The following is a 22,156-nucleotide window of genomic DNA, read 5'->3' on the forward strand; positions in this document are numbered from 1 at the left end:
GGCTACCAGGGGCTACCAGGGGCTACCAGAGGCTACCAGGGGCTACCAGGGGCTACCAGGGCTACCAGACGCTACCAGGGGCTACCAGAAGCTACCAGGGGCTACCAGAGGCTACCAGAAGCTACCAGACGCTACCAGGGGCTACCAGAAGCTACCAGGGGCTACCAGAGGCTACCAGGGGCCACCAGGGGCTACCAGAGGCTACCAGGGGCTACCAGGGGCTACCAGAGGCTACCAGGGGCTACGAGACGCTACCAGAGGCTACCAAGGGGCTACCAGAGGCTACCAGGGGTTACCAGGGGCTACCATAGGCTACCAGAGGCTACCAGGGGCTACCAGAGGCTACCAGGGAGCCACCAGGGGCTACCAGGGGCTACCAAGGGTTACCAGGGGCTACCAGGGGCTACCAGGGGTTACCAGGGGCTACCAAGGGGCTACCAGAGGCTACCAGGGGTTACCAGGGGCTACCAGGGGCTTCCAAGGGGCTACCAGAGGCTACTAGGGGTTACCAGAGGCTACCAGGGGCTACCAGGGGCTACCAGGGGCTACCAGGGGCTACCAGGGGCTACCAGGGGCCACCAGGGGCTACGAGAAGCTACCAGAGGCTACCAGGGGGGCCACCAGAGGCATCGGTGCTACCAGTAGACAGTTGAAGAGAATGTTGGAGGCGGGAGAGTCATGCTCTTGGTGGAAGTCGTTGGGCAATATTGGGTTAAAACTCAGGTTACTTAAAATGTCAGGAGATAACCACCGGTTATCGTTAAGTAGGTTGAATGGCCTCGTCTAGTGAGTTGAACGATGACGAGACAAGAACGGTGAGAAATGAGATATAGAGGTTAACATTTCACACATTACCGTCGCTAATGGCCTTACTACACCATTGGGGAAGGTGGCAGAGGTCTACGGCTCCTAATGGTCTCTCGATAAGAAGATAAGGTCATCCAATGATGGATCAAACTATTGTCAGTTCATTAGTTGTCTGAAGTTGATTTATTTATGATTTATGAAGATTAAGCCACCCAAAAGATGGCACGGGCATGAATAGCCCGTAAGTGGTGGGCCTTTGGAGCCATTACCAGTATCAAGAGCTGATACTGGAGATCTGTGGAGGTGCGACTGTACCCTGCGTGACGGGAGATGTCTCCCGTGTTGTCTGAAGTGAACAAAACTTGGGTTACATCATCGTGAGGTTCAGGTCAGGTCGGTGATGTGTTCTGCTCGTGTTGTAACTCATTAGTATCAACTGATCATTTATATTCAGCCTTTTTTATTGCGGAAATGTTTACCTGAGACCCGAGATAATGCCAGCCGGCCAGCACAGTGAAGGGTGGCCCTGGTGCTGGGGGCCATGGGTGGCCCTGGTGCTGGGGGCCATGGGTGGCCCTTGTGCTGGGGGCCATGGGTGGCCCTTGTGCTGGGGGCCATGGGTGGCCCTGGTGCTGGGGGCCATGGGTGGCCCTGGTGCTGGGGGCCATGGGTGGCCCTTGTGCTGGGGGCCATGGGTGGCCCTGGTGCTGGGGGCCATGGGTGGCCCTTGTGCTGGGGACCATGGGTGGCCCTGGTGCTGGGGGCCATGGGTGGCCCTGGTGCTGGGGGCCATGGGTGGCCCTGGTGCTGGGGGCCATGGGTGGCCCTTGTGCTGGGGACCATGGGTGGCCCTGGTGCTGGGGGCCATGGGTGGCCCTGGTGCTGGGGGCCATGGGTGGCCCTGGTGCTGGGGGCCATGGGTGGCCCTGGTGCTGGGGACCATGGGTGGCCCTGGTGCTGGGGGCCATGGGTGGCCCTGGTGCTGGGGACCATGGGTGGCCCTGGTGCTGGGGGCCATGGGTGGCCCTGGTGCTGGGGGCCATGGGTGGCCCTGGTGCTGGGGACCATGGGTGGCCCTGGTGCTGGGGGCCATGGGTGGCCCTGGTGCTGGGGGCCATGGGTGGCCCTTGTGCTGGGGGCCATGGGTGGCCCTGGTGCTGGGGACCATGGGTGGCCCTGGTGCTGGGGACCATGGGTGGCCCTGGTGCTGGGGACCATGGGTGGCCCTGGTGCTGGGGGCTATGGGTGGCCCTTGTGCTGGGGGCCATGGGTGGCCCTTGTGCTGGGGGCCATGGGTGGCCCTTGTGTTGGGGGCCATGGGTGGCCCTGGTGCTGGGGACCATGGGTGGCCCTTGTGTTGGGGGCCATGGGTGGCCCTGGTGCTGGGGACCATGGGTGGCCCTGGTGCTGGGGGCCATGGGTGGCCCTGGTGCTGGGGGCCATGGGTGGCCCTGGTGCTGGGGGCCATGGGTGGCCCTGGTGCTGGGGGCCATGGGTCACTCCCAGGTGCTGTGGCAGGATAAAGTTAGTTTATCTTGTCAGTTAAGACGGGTCAGTTTTCAAGTAATACAATATTAGCATTACGAAGCATCAGAAGGACAAGCTTGACTCTCTGAAAGGCCATTGTGGGTAGGAAAGTTACAAGAGGCAGTTGAAGGCCTTAACTACTGAACTGTCGAATTGGGGAACAACAGGGGCCAGATTCACGAAGCAGTTACGCAAGCACCTACGAACCTGGGGGCCAGATTCACGAAGCAGTTACGTAAGCACCTACGAACCTGGGGCCAGATTCACGAAGCAGTTACGCAAGCACCTACGAACCTGGGGCCAGATTCACGAAGCAGTTACGCAAGCACCTACGAACCTGTACATCTTTTCTTAATCTTTGGCGGCTTTGTTTACAATTATTAAACAGTTAATGAGCTCCGAAGCACCAGGAGGCTGTTTATAACAATAACAACAGTTGATTGGCAAGTTTTCATGCTTGTAAACTGTTTCATAAATGTAACCAAAGCCGTCAAAGATTGAGGAAAGATGTACACGCTCGTAAGTGCTTGCGTAACTGCTTCGTGAATCCGGGCACAGAATTGTTCCCAGAAGAGCGCAAGAAACTAGGTTGATGGTTTCTACAAGACTCAACAAGACCCTACAAGACACTACAAAAGATGTGTCTTGAGTCTATCTGTCCAGACAGTTACCAGGAGCAAAAAATAACCATGTACTGTCGCCAGTAGTACTTCTACCACCACGTACAGTGGACAGTACCTGGTACTCCCAGAACCACGTACAGTGGACAGTACCTGGTACTCCAAGAACCACGTACAGTGGACAGTACCTGGTACTCCCAGAACCACGTACAGTGGACAGTACCTGGTACTCCCACAACCACGTACAGTGGACAGTACCTGGTACTGCCACAACCATGTACAGTGGACAGTACCTGTTACTCTGACAGTGTACTATCAGGAACAACTGGACCTGGGTTCAGGTCTGGTCATAAACATGTCGTCTGAGAGAGGAGATAAGGACGGTGGGAGGACCCGACCTTTACTGTGTCGTATATTGGTGCTGTGACTGCGTGGGAGTGTGGGAGAGACGGGGTGTAGGGTGTAGGGGGGTGTAGGGTGGTGGAGAGGGGTGTAGGGAGGTGGAGAGGGGGTGTAGGGAGGTGGAGAAGGGGTGTAGGGGAGCGGGAGGGCTGTGAAAGGGTAAGGGTATATGAAAAAAGGGGTTATAAATGTGGGTGTTGTGGTCAGTAGAGGGTGTGTGTTTGTGTGTGTGTGTGTGTGTGTGTGTGTGTTTACTTATCCACAGTTGGGGAGGTTTAAGTCCAGTTCCTGAATCCCACCTCTTTCTTATTCATTTTTTTTCACTACACTTACACTGAATAATTTCCTTGTGTCCTTCCGGCCCATTTGGGTATTCTGTATACAATGTCTGTAAGACGTAACAACGTCCATAAATATTTTGTAAATGGTGAACATGTCTCCTCTGATTTTCTCTACTCAGTTGTGAAAAGTTTTAAGCATTTTATCATCTCACGCTTGCCCCGTGTGCATTCCTTTACATATTGGTCCATGTGCTCAGTACGGTGCCTTTACTCACACATGTGTTCAATCCTGTTGTTGTTGTTGTTTTAGATTTAGCTACTCAGACAGAAATGTCTTTATAGCACGGACTTTGGTTAGCCCGTAGACCTCAGTCCGGTGCCTTTAGTAAGAGATGCGTCAGAGCGTTCAAGCGAGAGAGTGTAATGATGTTATTGTTACCGCTTCACTTCCCGAGTGACTCCTCCCGTCATGAGAATTCACGATGCACTCTAGGGTGACTTTCACTCCAGCCAGAGTGATAATGAGGAAGGTATGAGAGAGGCTGCTTCGTGCCTCATCTTGCTTTCATTTAATGTATATTGATGATGTTTATGTTAGAGTGAAATGTCTTATTTTTGTGATGTGTTGACGTGTCTATGACTCACTGTGTCTATATCTGGATTAAAGTAACAAGAGATTTGTCACCTGAGCAATGGCTAAATAATAAACGCTTATACGGTTATATATTTAAGGTTCGTTGTTCTGAATTCACTTACCAACTCTCACACAAAAGTAACGCAACTCCCAAAGCGCATCTGTTAATCTACATCGCCAAGAGAATCTATTACTCTTGGATACGATTAATGTTTATTTTCACCAAACTTTTTCAGTTATCGTACATGAAGCGGTCCAGTGAATGTACCTGTGATACATAATTTAACCGAAAAGTTAAACTGGTTTGGTTACCCTCAAGAGTGGGTTAGCTCACGCTGTCATATGTATAAAAAAATCGTGCCAAGCAATAACTGGTTCAAAGGTATGGATGAATCTGTTATCATTCGCTAGAGGCAGGATTTCGTGCGCGTACGGCCATCATCGCGCACACGCCACCCTCCTTCCCGCCAATAGTAAACACCAAGTACGGTCCAGTCGTGCCGCGCCATGGGTAATGAGACTTTCTCTTTCGTTGTACAGCGTCCGGGGGATGTTAGTTCGAACCCCCTTTGGAAGTGTCAAGAGGAGGATCTGGCTGGCGAAGAGGATTTTCAAGATAAAAAAGGTCGTGAACCTCTGTGACGTCAGCAATATACAGGAGAAAGGCAGGACGCCGGAGTTGCTGCTCCTGATCTTGTATTTATTTTAATTTAGTTTTGCTCGGAGGGGCGAGTTTATTGGGCAGCGTCACTCATCCTGTGAGTGGACACACCGCCATAGTGACAGTATTGGGCAGCGTCACTCATCCTGTGAGTGGACACACCGCCATAGTGACAGTATTGGGCAGCGTCACTCATCCTGTGAGTGGACACACCGCCATAGTGACAGTATTGGGCAGCGTCACTAATCCTGTGAGTGGACACACCGCCATAGTGACAGTATTGGGCAGCGTCACTCATCCTGTGAGTGGACACACCGCCATAGTGACAGTATTGGGCAGCGCCACTCATCCTGTGAGTGGACACACCGCCATAGTGACAGTATTGGGCAGCGCCACTCATCCTGTGAGTGGACACACCGCCATAGTGACAGTATTGGGCAGCGCCACTCATCCTGTGAGTGGACACACCGCCATAGAGACAGTATTGGGCAGCGCCACTCATCCTGTGAGTGGACACACCGCCATAGTGACAGTATTGGGCAGCGTCACTCATCCTGTGAGTGGACACACCGCCATTGTGACAGTATTGGGCAGCGCCACTCATCCTGTGAGTGGACACACCGCCATAGCAGCATGTACAACACTCCCCAATAGGAAGAAAACCCGCTGGGTTGTTCATCCTGTCACTTGTACCCAGACACAGCTGGGACTTGCTTAACTGTCTCAAGTGAACAGCTCCTCAAACAAGATTAACATCTGTCAACCCTTAAAATCTTACGTTATCTTGCGGGTGCAAAATGGGGAAAATCTTTTAATAAAAAATGGTATTTTCCTAACTTAAACAATGTGGGGTTTATTATTCCACACATATTTGTAATGACTCTTAGTTGCTCTTGATGCGTGAGTGTGTCGTATTGACCTCGGAGTCCATGTCTGTCTGTCTCTGCTACTGTCTCTGTCAGAGTCATTGTTATGCTCAGATTCTCTGTGTGACCCCTCAGTGTGACCCCACCCACTGTGTGACCCCTCGGTGTGACTCCACCCACTATGTGACCCCTCAGTGTGACTCCACCCACTGTGTGACCCCTCAGTGTGACCCCACCCACTGTGTGACCCCTCAGTGTGACTCCACCCACTGTGTGACCCCTCGGTGTGACTCCACCCACTGTGTGACCCCTCGGCCTGACCCCATCCACTGTGTGACCCCTCAAGCTTGACCCCATCCATTTGTATGAGTATTTACAATTTGAGTCTGCAAGATCGAGCTGTTAGCTCTTGGACCCCGCCTTTCTAACCGCCGGTTGTCTAATGTACCGAGCGGAAGCAGCCCGTATAGCAGCTGTATAACTCCCAGGTATCTGTTTACTGCTAGGTGAACAGGGGCATCAGGAGAAATTCTGCTACGAGGAGTGTGTACTCGCCTAGGCATACTCACTTGGTTGTGCTTGCGGGGAGTTGAGCTCTTTGGTCCCGCCTCTCAACCGTCAATCAACTGGTTTACAGGTTCCTGAGCCTACTGGGCTCTATCATATCTACACTTGAAACTGTGTATGTGTGTGTGTGTGTGTGTGTGTGTGTATGTGTGTGTGTGTGTTTACTAGTTGTGTTTACTAGTTGTGTTTTTACGGGGGTTGAGCTTTGCTCTTTCGGCCCGCCTCTCAACTGTCAATCAACTGTTTACTAACTACTTTTTTTTTTGTTTTTTTTCCCCACACCACACACACACACACACCAGGAAGTAGCCCGTGACAGCTGACTAACTCCCAGGTACCTATTTACTGCTAGGTAACAGGGGCATTCAGGGTGAAAGAAACTTTGCCCATTTGTTTCTGCCTCGTGCGGGAATCGAACCCGCGCCACAGAATTACGAATCCTGCGCGCTATCCACCAGGCTACGAGGCCCCCGTAGTGTGTGTGTGTGTGTGTCAAGACGCTCTCTTGACACAGGTACACATTGTGGGTGGACGGTCATTAACCTCAAACTACGGGTTGACACCAGCAACTGAAAGGGCAGAGTGGGGGGGGTGGGGGGAGATGGGGCAGTGGGGGGGGAGGTGGGGCAGTGGGGGGGGGGAGGTGGGGCAGTGGGGGGGGAGGTGGGGCAGTGGGGGGGGGAGGTGGGGTGTACTCCTCCTGTGAGTGGTAGTTTATTATGCACCCCATACTCATCCTGTGAGTGGTAGGTTAAAAAAATGATTACATAGGGCACAAAAGGTTTTGATCTGACCTGAGCATAAATTACTGCACCGTTAATTACAGTGATCACACCGTATGATTACAGTGACAGACACTATCATACCTCTCACTGTAACTTCTATATAAGCCTAACATGCACTATATAGTAAGACAGGAGGCGGTGGCTGACTGGACAGCACGCTGGACGCGTGATCCTGTGGTCCCGGGTTCGATTCCCGGCGCCGGCGAGAAACGAAGGGCAGAGTTTCTTTCACCCTTTCCTTTCACCCTTTCTTTCACCCTGTTACCTAACAGTAAATAGGTACCTGGGAGTAAGTCAGCTGTCACGGGCTACTTCCTGGGGTGTGTGGTGTGTGGAGAAAAAAAAAATTGTAGTTAGTAACAGTTGAGAGGCGGGCCGAAAGAGCAGAGCTCAACCCCCGCAAACACAACTAGGTGAATACAACTAGGTGAATACAACTAGGTGAATACAACTAGGTGAATACAACTAGGTGAATACAAATGTTGGTTTTTCATAAGCAGCCAAATATTAATACAAAGTATCTCAGATATTATATCTTTTACAATCAATTTATTTGCTATTTCATGTCACTTAAGTAAAATTGATCTGTAAATGGCTCAAAGTTTATATTGTGTTGGGAACTGTTGTTGATTTATGCAACAAATTACTTGTTAACACAGTTGTCGCTGGATTGTTTCGTGCGTAGGCTACACGTATATGAATGAATTTTATATATATAGGAGCTGTCTCGTATGGGCCAATAGGCCTTCTGTGATTTATTTTGTATGCCCTATGTCGGTGTGCTGGAGAGGTGGTTATCTTGAGATGATTTCGGGGCTTAGCGTCCCCGCGGCCCGGTCCTCGACCAGGCCTCCACCCCCAGAAAGCAGCCCGTGACAGCTGACTAACACCCAGATACCTATTTTACTGCTAGGTAACAGGGGCATAGGGTGAAAAAAACTCTGCCCATTGTGTCTCGCCGGCACCTAGGATCGAACCCGGGACCACAGGATCACAAGTACAGCGTGCTGTCCGCTCGGCCGACCGGCTCCCGGTCGATGAGGTAGAGTACTCACACACGCCTCATTCCTCTCCTCTCCCTCACTATCTCAGTCTCTTCTCCTCTACTTCCTCTCTTTATTTTTTTTTTATCATCGTTTCCTTCACTTTTACTTCTGTTCTTCTTCCTCATAATCCTCTTGTTTCTCTTGCTCTACTGTTTCCTCGTCTTTCCTCTGTGTCTCAATTCTTCTCTTCCACTTCCCTAGTCCTCCTCCTCTTTCTTCTCCTCGTCCCAACTTCTCTTCCATTTCGTCTTATTTCTTGTCCTGCTCTTTACCCTCAACATCGTATTATCTATTATCTTACTTCTCTTTCTCCTCACCCTAACCTGCACTTCCGTGTCCGTGTCTTCCTCTTCCTTATTCTTCTCTTCTCTTCCTCCTCCTTCTTAAAATATATGAATACATTAAACATTTTTTTAAAAGGTCAGATAAGACTCGGGTTTCCTTAGGGCTACTGAGGTCTCCTGGGGGCTCCTGAGGGCTCCTGAGGGCTTCTGAGGTCTCCTGGGGGCTCCTGGGGGGCTCCTGAGGGCTCCAGAGGGCTACTGAGGTCTCCTGGGGGCTCCTGGGGGCTCCTGAGGGCTACTGAGGTCTCCTGGGGGCTCCTGAGGGCTCCTGAGGGCTACTGAGGTCTCCTGGGGGCTCCTGGGGGCTCCTGAGGGCTACTGAGGTCTCCTGGGGGCTCCTGAGGGCTCCTGAGGGCTACTGAGGTCTCCTGGGGGCTCCTGAGGGCTCTACCTTCCTGAGACTTGACTCAGGGATTACCTTAGGAAATCGAAACAAAAAGTAGCAGGAATGTTTTTCACGATCTTTAAGTATTTATTATTCTATAAATACATTATATATAATAAATATATATAAATAATAAATAAATAATAAATAAATATATGATAATAAATAATAATATAAATACTTCATAGTATTAAGTATGAAAATTCAGACGCTAAGCGCTGGAATATTTCACACTTGGGATCATAGATGACATGAAGTCCTCGCGCTGGGAAGGGAAGCCTCTCCAACACCTTAATGTGACTTATATACGCTTTGTTTAAGGCATTAATCCTCTCGTCACTCTCACTTGTATCTATGCTCTTTTTTTGTTTAAATCAACAAAGTTGTTTAGACTCTGGCCTTATAAAACCTAAATGACGGAGGGAAATGTATAATTTTTTTTTTTTTTTTTTTTTTTTTGAGATATATACAAGAGTTGTTACATTCTTGTAGAGCCACTAGTACGCGTAGCGTTTCGGGCAGGTCCCTGGAATACGATCCCCGCCGCGAAGAATCGTTTTTTTCATCCATTACATTTAATGTAATGGATGACATTACACATTTTACTGTTGCGTTAAACAGAGGCTACAGTTAAGGAATTGCGCCCAGTAATTCCTCCCCGGCCAGGATACGAACCCATGACATAGCACTCGCGGAACGCCAGGCGAGTGTCTTACCACTACACCACGGAGACTGCAATTACTTCATTAATATATTTCTAACATTGAAATGTGTATTTTTCTTGAAAGAAACAAAGTCCTTCACTTTCCTAATATCATTTGAGCTCTTAAAAACACGTGATTCGTGGTTATTACGTTAAAAACAGTAATTAGGGTGACGGGCAAGAACATAATGAGGGAGAACAGGCAAGGTGAACATGGCCTCGTGAAAGTAGAACATAGAACAAGATGACATAGATGGAAGCTGAAGACTCAAATGCGTCGGAGTGTAGGGAAACACTGGCACCCAACACGGCTGGCCAGTGATGGGGTACACTGAAGGAATAGGTTCTGGAAGCCACCTCCATCTATAACTTTAAGAGCTAGATACGAGAAATTTTCGAACGTCAATAAAGTTTGTAAGACGCATCAGATACAAGAAGACTTGTAGGCCGGGCCACATACTAGAAGGTGAAGGGACGACGACGTTTCGGTCCGTCCTGGACCATTCTCAAGTCGAGTGTGTGGTCTGGTCAACAGACGTCAGCCACGTTATTGTGACTCCTCGCCTGCACAAGAAGACTTGTAGGCCGGGGCACAGAGAATTAGACCTCACTAAATTGTAGTCACTGATAGTCTACCATTCTTCTGTGCTACATCTCGACAATGTCCAGCCATAGTCTACCATTCCTCTGTGCTAGACCTCGACAATGTCTAGCCATAGTCTACCATTCCTCTGTGCCACACCTCGACAATGTCCAGCCATAGTCTACCATTCCTCTGTGCCACACCTCGTCAGTGACCCAACACGTCTCTGAAGACATTTATCCATGGCGATGTTAACCACTTGTGTACACAGGAATTACTTTACCTTCCCCTTGGCGTAGGACCTCATTAATATTCATGAAAGACGAAGCGAATTAACAGAGAACGGGGAGAGGCTAGGACGGGGAGAGGATAGGACGGGGAGAGGACAGAAGGATCGGGGGAGATTATAAGAGAGAGGAAAGATTGTCCATCCTCCAAGGCTACGATTTATCATTTAAAAATATGACACGACTGGTTGTTCGAACTAAAAGTTTGAAAAGTTAGTAGTAGGTGATTGGCCTTCATATCTGAGTAGTCTCCCCTGAACCGTCTTCTGTGGTGAGAGAGAACAGTTTGCCGCCGATCTATTGTCGCCGCTGTTGCTTAATTGATAACATATTATTGTTAATGTGTTATATATTCCTTATAAATTCATTTATATTAACTACAACAATATTAATATAAATTGTAGTTGTTGGTAAATAATAATAACAAACTGTTATCTGTTTATATACTTTAAGAGTATACAGAAGTCCTTACACGTTTCATATTATTATTTTATATATATATTATATATATATATATATATATATATATATATATATATATATATATATATATATATATATATATATATATATATATATATATATAAAAGTTTGTGAGGGTACCACCTCTGGTGCCAATGTGGGGACCCATAGCCTCGGAGAAGAAAATAAAAAGTATTCAGAGGAGACCTTGTGGTTTCTCACTGAACACTAATATTATCTTCTCCTACCACCCCCATTCTTTTGTATGTACACATATATATTTACTTTATTTGAACTTTGTTACAAAAAAGGAGTTACATATGGGTTACAAAGATGGTTGTCATAGGTTGTCGAGTTCCTCCAGCTCCTCAGATGGCGGGCAGGAACCCTGGATGCAGTGCGCATTTCCCCTCTGTATCGCCACACTGAGGCGCTGGAAAAGAAAGCTTGCAGCTCTCGGGTCCCTTGTTGTTTCAATGAGCCTTGTATATATATATATATATATATATATATATATATATATATATATATATATATATATATATATATATATATATATATATATATATATATATATATATATATATATCACGAGACAACATAGCACGACTTGACAAGACAACACGGAACAAGACAACACGGAACAAGACAACACGGAACAAGACAACACGGAACAAGACAACACGGAACAAGACAACACGGAACAAGACAACACGTACAGGACACAATAGGGGTAGAAGAGGGTAACCTCAGCCCTGGAGGTCATGTTTCAAGATGGTGGTCACTCACAGTACCAACCTGGACAACACTGCCTCTGGTGGGATGTCTTCCTTGTACTCACCTAGTTGTGCTTGCTGGGGTTGAGCTCTGGCTCTTTGGTCCCGCCTCTCAACTGTCAATCAACAGGTGTACAGATTCCTGAGCCTATTGGGCTCTATCATATCTACACTTGAAACTGTGTATGGAGTCAGCCTCCACCACATCACTGCCTAATGCATTCCATTTGTCAACCACTCTGACACTAAAAAAAGTTCTTTCTAATATCTCTGTGGCTCATTTGGGCACTCAGTTTCCACCTGTGTCCCCTTGTGCGTGTTCCCCTTGTGTTAAATAGCCTGTCTTTATCTACCCTATTTTTGTGCTGCATCACTTGTGTACCTGAGCCCTCCCTGGGGGCCCTCCCTGGGGGCCCTCCCTGGGGGCCCTCCCTGGGGGCCCTCCCTGGGGGCCCTCCCTGGGGACCCTCCCTGGCCCTGACACGACGCCCCCTTCACACTACATCCTTCCCTCTCTCACCCCTCTTCCACCACCTCCCTCTCCTCTACCACTCTCCCTTCTCACTTACCATAAAACATTAATCACTGATCTTGGAATAACCAAAATAAAAACTATAATCAAACATTGCCCTTAAGAACGGAAATAAATTTACATGACAACTTGACTCACACAGCCACAGTGGTGGAGGTGTTGCCTGTACCACCTTCACGTGCTATCTTGAGGTTATCTTGAGATGATTTCGGGGCTTTAGTGTCCCCGCGGCCCGGTCCTCGACCAGGCCTCCACCCCCAGGAAGCAGCCCGTGACAGCTGACTAACTCCCAGGTACCTGTTTTACTGCTAGGTAACAGGGGGCATAGAGTGAAAGAAACTCTGCCCATCGTTTCTCGCCGGCGCCCGGGATCGAACCCAGGACCACAGGATCACAAGTGCAGCGTGCTGTCCGCTCGGCCGACCGGCTCCCCGGTCGGACAGATCACACGATGCTACCAACAACAGTCGCACAATCCCCCAGGTAATTATTTGCCACTTGGTGAACAGGTGCACTAGATGTGAGAAAACTTGCCCAAACCCCACCGTCCTGCCTGGGACCCTATGGTTCAATAGGTTGTGAGTCAACTACGCAGACCACTGTGCTACTTGTAGGGGATAAATGGAATGCGTCTGAAGACATTTTAATTAAGTCGAAGTAAAAAATAATATTCTGACAGGATGTGAGTGTAGATTTAGACCATAAAGGCGGGGCCCAGGAGCTATTCCCGCCCCTTCCACATCACTATAAGGTCTCGGAACACATCAACAACAACACTCTCCGTGTCCTTGTCCCATCATGGTCATTGTTATAACAAAAACAAAAAAACAGGTGAAGGAGTGGAGGAGGGTGGGGGGGGGGAGTGGGGCCGGGAACACACCCTACACACCTGGCCTCTCATGGGAACACATGTATGTGTTCCTGCATGTGAGTTATTTTGATGAGGGCGCCAGGGCCGGCCTGGGGGGGGGGGGGGGGGGGTGTCTGGCTATCTCCGTCAACCAGCGACTTCCGTTTGACGCAAAGTTAAGAAGGGCAAAGTTAACAAGGAAAAGTCGGGTGTTACAGTCATGTGTGTGAGTGCAGGTGTATGAGCCATCTATGTAAGGCTAGATGTCCCGGAGCCGTGTGTCGAGCCAGATGTCTCAAGCCTAATGTATAACCCTAACACAGCCTAATGAGGCCTAATGTCTCATATTTCTTGAATGTAACTCCCGTCTGTGTATCTGGGGCCAGATTCACGAAGCAGTTACGAACGTGTACATCTTTCCTCAATCTTTGGCGGCTTTGGTTACATTTATTAAACAGTTTACAAGCATGAAAACTTGCCAATCAACTGTTGTTATTGTTATAAACAGCCTCCTGGTGCTTCGGAGCTCATTAACTGTTTAATAATTGTAAACAAAGCCGCCAAAGATTGAGAAAAGATGTACAGGTTCGAAAGTGCTTCGTGAATCTGGTCCCTGGAACTCTGGACAGTTGCGTAGATAAATATTATTTTCTTCACAATATATTATACAACATTGTCCTTAACAGTCGTAGTTGTTAGTGTTGGAGAACTGTTATTACTGGTGATTTAGTTGAGTCGTTAATCACTGTAAGTGTTCTTTCGTGGCGCTGTCAGTTAACGACCATTGTGGCTCATTCCCAGCACGTGGCGCTGTTCAGCTTTGGGAGGAAGTCATGAGTTTACCGATTACCTGGGAGCCGGTCGGCCGAGCGGACAGCACGCTGAACTTGTGATCCTGTGGTCCTGGGTTCGATCCCAGGTGCCGGCGAGAAACAATGGGCAGCGTTTCTTTCACTCTATGCCCCCTGTTACCTAGCAGTAAAATAGGTACCTGGATGTTAGTCAGCTGTCACGGGCTGCTTCCTGGGGGTGGAGGCCTGGTCGAGGACCGGGCCGCGGGGATACTAAGCCCTGAAATCATCTCAAGATAACCTCAAGATGCCTCGGTGTGGTATACTGACAATGGGTAAACTCTATATATCACTAATATATGTGCCTGGTAAACCCAGAAGTATTACTGAGTCCCTCCCTCACCTGTCCCTCCCTCACCTCTCACCTCTCCCTCCCTCACCTCTCACCTCTCTCTCCCTCACCTCTCCCCCTCACCTCTCCCCCACTCACGGCTAACAAACCCAGCAGTAAAATAATCACTGTGAGGGTCACTCGTCAGGCAAACAACTGAACAACCCTCATTATGTACTTAAATACTGAGGTACAAACAAGCACTCCATCACCGTCAACATCACAATGTTTACAAGCAAACATTTTATAGCGAGCGAAGAATGTTAACAGGTAGAGCATGTTAATTGGCGCCCAGGAGCTGAAGCCTTCATTCTAATCACATCTAATCACATATAAGTCAAAACACACACATGCACATTAGCGCACACACACACACAATTAGGTGAGTACAATTAGCAAGCACACTTAGGCGAGTACAATTGAGTACACACACACACACACACACACACACACACACACACACACACACACACACACACACATACACAGACACACACACACACACACACACACACACACACACACACACGCACACGGGGAACACAGGTGGAAACTGAGTGCCCAAATGAGCCACAGAGATATTAGAAAGAACTTTTTTAGTGTCAGAGTGGTTGACAAATGGAATGCACTAGGAAGTGATGTGGTGGAGGCTGACTCCATACACAGTTTCAAGTGTAGATATGACAGAGGCCGATAGGCTCATGAATCTGTACACCTGTTGATTGACGGTTGAGAGGCGGGACCAAAGAGCCAGAGCTCAACCCCCGCAAACACAACTAGGTGAGTACAACTAGGTGAGTACACACACACACACACAGCCTCCAACATACACAAGCGAGATCATTATGTCACCCGTGAGGCAAAACTCCAAGGGTCACGCTCCAGGGGTCACGCTCCAGGGGTCACGCTCCAGAGTCACACTTCAAATCTCAGTTCAGCTTCGCAAGCACTCAAGCGCCCAGGCCAAAGATTCCCACTAAATATATGCACATTTATTATAGTGAGTGAGATGTCTTGGTTCAGCCAGATGTTTAGCTTGTGGTAGATGGTCTGAAACATTAGACGCGTAGAGTACGTGTAGAGTACGTGTAGAGTACGTGTAGAGTACACGAGGAAGTACTCTCAGGTTATGAGCCCAGTACCAGGCCTGAGCAGACCTTTTCAGCAGCACAGGATTACGGGCAGAAAGATTGTCCACCTGGCAATGATCAGGAAGTACTACCGACTTCACGACACATTTACAGAGAATGAGAAGGAGATGTGTGAACATCTCAATAGTTCATTCCAGGAGGTCGTCATAAAAGAGCAAAGCAAAGGGCCTGAAGTGAGCGCTGGCGACACACTAAGCAGCACAAAAGGGACCTTGAGATTACTGGATATGAAGTAAGAAGACAGCTACTGGCGCTGCCCCTCACCCTGGATACTAACAGAGGGAGACGATGTCCTTGCTGGCCACCTTCTATGCTATATACAACGTCGCTTTAAGCACAAGATCGACCCAAAAAGTTGAATGACAATGAACACAAAAATACTTTACAAATGGAGGACGGAAGAAGATTGTCGACTACAGGGCCGTGTCCGTTGCATGCACACTGTGCAACATGATGGTAAATGCCAGGATATGGAGGTTAGTAGATATGAGCAGGAAAGAACCTTGAAAAATGCAACACTGCTTGTGTTGAGGGAGAGTGAATCGTGCCTCACATACACGAGTCATGGCTGGCCCACACATCACGCAATACACACGGAGGAGCTGGTCGGCCGAGCGGACAGCACACTGGACTTGTGATCCTGTGGTCCTGGGTTCGATCCCAGGCGCCGGCGAGAAACAATGGGCAGAGTTTCTTTCAGCCTGTACCCCTGTTACCTAGCAGTAAAATAGGTACCTGGGTGTTAGTCAGCTGTCACGGGCTGCTTCCTGGGGGTGGAGGCCTGGTCGAGGACCGGGCCGCGAGGACACTAAAGCCCCGAAATCATCTCCAGATAACCTAACCTCCAGATAACCACACGGACGGCGGAGTTGTGTATAGTGAGACGCCTGCGACACAGCTCCGGACTCAAGATGTCTACACCGGGAGAGCATCAGGCGGGAAGAGTCATCCCATAACAGTGTCACGGCAAGTGTCACGGTGTATGACACGGTGTCACGGTGTATGACACGGTGTCACGGTGTATGACACGGTGTCACGGTGTATGACACGGTGTCACGGTGTATGACACGGTGTCATGGTGAGGCGAGACATACCAGAGTTGCCATATGCAGGCGAGGAGTCACAATAATGTGGCTAAAGTATGTTGACCAGACCACACACTAGAAGGTGAAGGGACGACGACGACGTTTCGGTCCGTCCTGGACCATTCTTATGTCGATTGTCGACTTGAGAATGGTCAAGTCGAGAATGGTCCAGGACGGACCGAAACGTCGTCGTCCCTTCACCTTCTAGTGTGTGGTCTGGTCAACAGAGTTGCCATATTTCCAGCATGTTGCCACACCAAGTACTAGGGTCAGCCTTGTTCCTGATCCGTACTAATAATCAACCACAGTACACTCTTTCCTGTCAATATTTGCTGAACATGTGAACTGTGTGTACTGTGTCTCTGGCATATTATGATAGTATGATAGTATCAGTAATATCAGTATAAACACTGTGGCCCCCTGCATCAACCCACAGGACGGCCTGCACAAATGGAAGGAAATAGTCTAAGAAGTGGCGACTTGAGTTCAACTCAAGCAAATGCAATGCAAGTGATGGGAGAGGAAACCCGACAGAAATCACAGAGAAGAAGCAAGTAATTATCAAGTGAAGGCACTAAGCCACGAAGACACTGTAGCCCCAACACCGAGAAAATGACGTTGGGGATTTGATATAACTCCCGAAGCTCATAGCATGCAAATGTTCCAGCTGACTCAAGGGTGACTAAAATAGGGACTGCCTATAGGACAAATCCACAAGGGCCGTGACGAGGGTTCGAACCTGCGTCCGAGAGCATCCCAGACGCTGCCTTAACCCACTGAGCTACGACATGGTCAAAAGAATTGCAACCTGAAGTTCTACTGCCCTTACTTGTTTTGTTCACTTGGTGCATCACGATATTGTGATTTCTGTGTGTACTGCCTATAGCAGTCTCCTATAGCAGTCTCCTATAGCAGTCTCCTATAGCAGTCTCCTATAGGCAGGCTCCTATAGGCAGGCTCCTATAGGCAGGCTCCTATTAATACATTCTTTGTAATTTGTAATTTTCAAGATAAAATTCTTTATCCAAAATATAAACGTCTTTGGCATAATATTTAACAAATTACTACAGAAGGAAAACTCCTTTCCGGTGTTAATTAGCGTCTTGGCACGCGGCTGTGAGCGCTGGGTGGTCAGGTGCCATCTTACCTGTGACAGACAGACGTCTTAACTACACCTGGAATCAACAGTCGTTAATTAACTCACCTCTTATCACCGTGGAAGGCGCGGGAACAGCAGAGTCCTGTCGTATAGCATTTCAAAAGTTCTTTTCATAAGCTCTTATTGACGAGCCGCCGGCTTCCTGTCCTCCTCGAGGCCACTGGAGCGTTAAGTGGCCGTCAGGTAAATTCTGGTAACCTCTTGGCAGCGATATTCAAAAGTTCTGTGCATTAATAGTTCACACTGAGCCAGAGAACACGTGTATGTAATGTTCTACAGAACAGCGCTTGTAACAAGTGTTCTCCAACAATGTTCACACTTTAACATTAGTTCACAGATGGTTGTGAGTGGTGCGCCACGGCCTGTTCACCTCTGGAGGGTTGTTAAGTCCACTCACTGCTTATTGACCACTCACCAAGTGCACTTTAGTCCTCACCACATCAACAACTAACACTAAGTCTAGGTGTATATACACCCAGAAGCACGGTACACCTCTAAGTGTATACACCCCTGATCCTGTATACAGTATACACAGTGTATACAACGTCGTCCCGTGACCCACTGACACGAGTCATTCTGGCGGCAACTTGGTCGTCTCAGCGACCCGTCCTCAGCCAGGTTCGACCAGGCTCGATCCGGCCCCGAGGCAGCCCGTCCTCCATACAAAGACCCAAAAGTGATTTCATCCACCCGCCAAACCCCCAGCTGTTTGTGAATGAAAAACGGTTTACACACGACTCACAACTGCTGACGTTCGAACATATCCGGAACAAGTGCTTCACTGACGAATTTTGTTCGAATCACAACGCTATAAATGCCTCACCCACGTACTACAAATAAAATAATCGCCAACAGAATCTAAATATCTAACCTTACCTAACCTAACCTAACCTAACCTAACCTAACCTAACCTAACCTACGCCTAACTATACATAGAATTTTTATGTATAATAATATTAATTTATATATGAGAACAAACGAAGAAGAAATTTTTAATACACAATATGTTAAAGTTGATGAATGCGTCTGGGGAGTACGGCCGCTGCTTTAACCAGCCTAGTGTGAGGACGGGTTGCTAACTTGACCAATCCCTACACATGCACAGTATGCTAATATATAACAATATTAATTTATATTTGAAAACATCCCTATGTTGAATGAACAACGTGTCTAAATTTTATGAATTTTAGAATCAAAGTGTGATTCTGCCCAACCTGTATTGTTAAGTTCCACTGTGGTGGGACCCTACTCCCCGCCTCACGAGCCGGCAACACTCCACACCTCTCTATACTATCTTATCTTGAGGTTATCTTGAGATGATTTCGGGGCTTTAGTGCCCCCGCGGCCCGGTCCTCGACCAGGCCTCCACCCCCAGGAAGCAACCAGTGACAGCTGACTAACACCCAGGTACCTATTTTACTGCTAGGTAACAGGGGCATAGGGTGAAAGAAACTCTGCCCATTGTTTCTCGCCGGCGCCTGGGATCGAACCCAGGACCACAGGATCACAAGTCCCGCGTGCTGTCCGCTCGGCCGACCGGCTCCCTACTATGGAAAAAGAATTAACATAATAGTCCATAGTCAATATACTGACTATTGAAGAGAGTTGATTACGTCTCTTGCTTCGCTCGTCAGTATTAGAGCATAATCAAAACAACACAATTAAGTAACGAAATAGAGAGAGGAGTTTGTGTAACATTGGCAGTGAATGGTTCACACGATGAGTTACAGCGATGAGCAGATGATGCCGTCTGAGTTATGGAAGAGGACGCTGACTCATCACATCAAGAGGACGCTGACTCCTCACATCAAGAGGACGCTGACTCCTCACATCAAGAGGACGCTGACTCCTCACATCAAGAGGACGCTGACTCCTCACATCAAGAGGACGCTGACTCCTCACATCAAGAGGTCTCTGACTCATCACCTCAAGAGGACGCTGACTCATCACATCAAGAGGTCTCTGACTCATCACATCAAGAGGACGCTGACTCATCACATCAAGAGGACGCTGACTCCTCACATCAAGAGGTCTCTGACTCATCACATCAAGAGGTCTCTGACTCACCACAACTGATAAGGCAGCGAGGGACAGGATAAATATCCAACCCGTTCTCGCACTTTCTTAAAGTCAATATTGACTTATTAAATACGTGCATATGTGACATACTAAACATACTAGTTTACCTTGAAAAGCTTCATAGAAAACACCGACCTTACCTAACCTTCTTAGTATGTTAAGATAAGCATCTTATTGCTTCGTAATTGCAATTATCACTTAACCTAATCCACACACTAGAAAATGAAGGGACGACGACGTTTCGGTCCGTCCTGGACCATTCTCAAGTCCATTGAGAATGGTCCAGGACGGACAGAAACGTCGTCGTCCCTTCACCTTCTAATGTGTGGTCTGGTCAACATACTTCAGCCACGTTATTGTGACTCATCGTCTGCAATATCCTCATCAAAGCTTCTCTAAATCTCCTCTGTTGTTGTGGAGAAGTTCCTCGAGTGTTGAGGCTCCTTCATGTGTTCCTGTAGAGCACGAACTGGAATGTGACTTAAGGACATTCGCTCTACTATATGTGTTATCAACTGTGTTTAACGTGTTATCAGCTGGGTTTTATTTTCATCTAATTTTCAGAAACCAAATACTCTGTTGATTTTATCAAGATACTATTCACTCCTGGGGCTCAAAGAAGCCATTTTCCTATCTATAGCCTGCCAGAGACCAGACCTCCTACCTGTACTCTGCCAGAGACCAGACCTCCTACCTGTAGCCTGCCAGAGACCAGACCTCCTACCTGTACTCTGCCAGAGACCAGACCTCCTACCTGTAGCCTGCCAGAGACCAGACCTCCTACCTGTAGCCTGCCAGAGACCAGACCTCCTACCTGTAGCATGCCAGAGACCAGACCTCCTACCTGTAGCCTGCCAGAGACCAGACCTCCTACCTGTAGCCTGCCAGAGACCATACCTCCTACCTGTAGCCTGCCAGAGACCAGACCTCCTACCTGTAGCATGCCAGAGACCAGACCTCCTACCTGTAGCCTGCCAGAGACCAGACCTCCTACCTGTAGCATGCCAGAGACCAGACCTCCTACCTGTAGCCTGCCAGAGACCAGACCTCCTACCTGTAGCATGCCAGAGACCAGACCTCCTACCTGTAGCCTGCCAGAGACCAGACCTCCTACCTGTAGCCTGCCAGAGACCAGACCTCCTACCTGTAGCCTGCCAGAGACCAGACCTCCTACCTGTAGCCTGCCAGAGACCAGACCTCCTACCTGTAGCCTGCCAGAGACCAGACCTCCTACCTGTAGCCTGCCAGAGACCAGACCTCCTACCTGTAGCCTGCCAGAGACCAGACCTCCTACCTGTAGCATGTCAGAGACCAGACCTCCTACCTGTAGCATGCCAGAGACCAGACCTCCTACCTGTAGCCTGCCAGAGACCAGACCTCCTACCTGTAGCCTGCCAGAGACCAGACCTCCTACCTGTAGCATGCCAGAGACCAGACCTCCTACCTGTAGCCTGCCAGAGACCAGACCTCCTACCTGTAGCCTGCCAGAGACCAGACCTCCTACCTGTAGCATGTCAGAGACCAGACCTCCTACCTGTAGCCTGCCAGAGACCAGACCTCCTACCTGTAGCATGCCAGAGACCAGACCTCCTACCTGTAGCCTGCCAGAGACCAGACCTCCTACCTGTAGCCTGCCAGAGACCAGACCTCCTACCTGTAGCCTGCCAGAGACCAGACCTCCTACCTGTAGCCTGCCAGAGACCAGACCTCCTACCTGTAGCCTGCCAGAGACCAGACCTCCTACCTGTAGCATGTCAGAGACCAGACCTCCTACCTGTAGCATGCCAGAGACCAGACCTCCTACCTGTAGCCTGCCAGAGACCAGACCTCCTACCTGTAGCCTGCCAGAGACCAGACCTCCTACCTGTAGCATGCCAGAGACCAGACCTCCTACCTGTAGCATGCCAGAGACCAGACCTCCTACCTGTAGCCTGCCAGAGACCAGACCTCCTACCTGTAGCATGCCAGAGACCAGACCTCCTACCTGTAGCCTGCCAGAGACCAGACCTCCTACCTGTAGCCTGCCAGAGACCAGACCTCCTACCTGTAGCATGCCAGAGACCAGACCTCCTACCTGTAGCCTGCCAGAGACCTGACCTCCTACCTGTAGCCTGCCAGAGACCAGACCTCCTACCTGTAGCATGCCAGAGACCAGACCTCCTACCTGTAGCCTGCCAGAGACCAGACCTCCTACCTGTAGCCTGCCAGAGACCAGACCTCCTACCTGTAGCATGCCAGAGACCAGACCTCCTACCTGTAGCCTGCCAGAGACCATGCTATCCATCTGCAGCATGCTTTACTTACTATATACTTGGTAACAGATCTCTCAGCTTCAGCATTTCAGTCGCCAGAAAACACTGAACAATATTCAACAGATCAATT

At 49.0% G+C, this 22,156-nt stretch overlaps 1 protein-coding gene across 1 annotated transcript in view; it reads right to left on the reverse strand.

Moving 5' to 3' along the window:
- Positions 1–18,245, reverse strand: part of sona (sol narae) — a 213,665-nt gene extending 195,420 nt beyond the window's left edge. The window contains exon 1 of the mRNA XM_069334325.1: positions 17,741–18,245. The gene's annotated coding sequence lies outside the window, so the exon portion shown is untranslated. The remainder of the gene's footprint in view (positions 1–17,740) is intronic.
- Positions 18,246–22,156: the final 3,911 nt, after the last annotated feature.

This window comes from Procambarus clarkii, chromosome 4 (genome assembly GCF_040958095.1).
Source record: "Procambarus clarkii isolate CNS0578487 chromosome 4, FALCON_Pclarkii_2.0, whole genome shotgun sequence".
Classification (NCBI taxonomy): domain Eukaryota; kingdom Metazoa; phylum Arthropoda; class Malacostraca; order Decapoda; family Cambaridae; genus Procambarus; species Procambarus clarkii.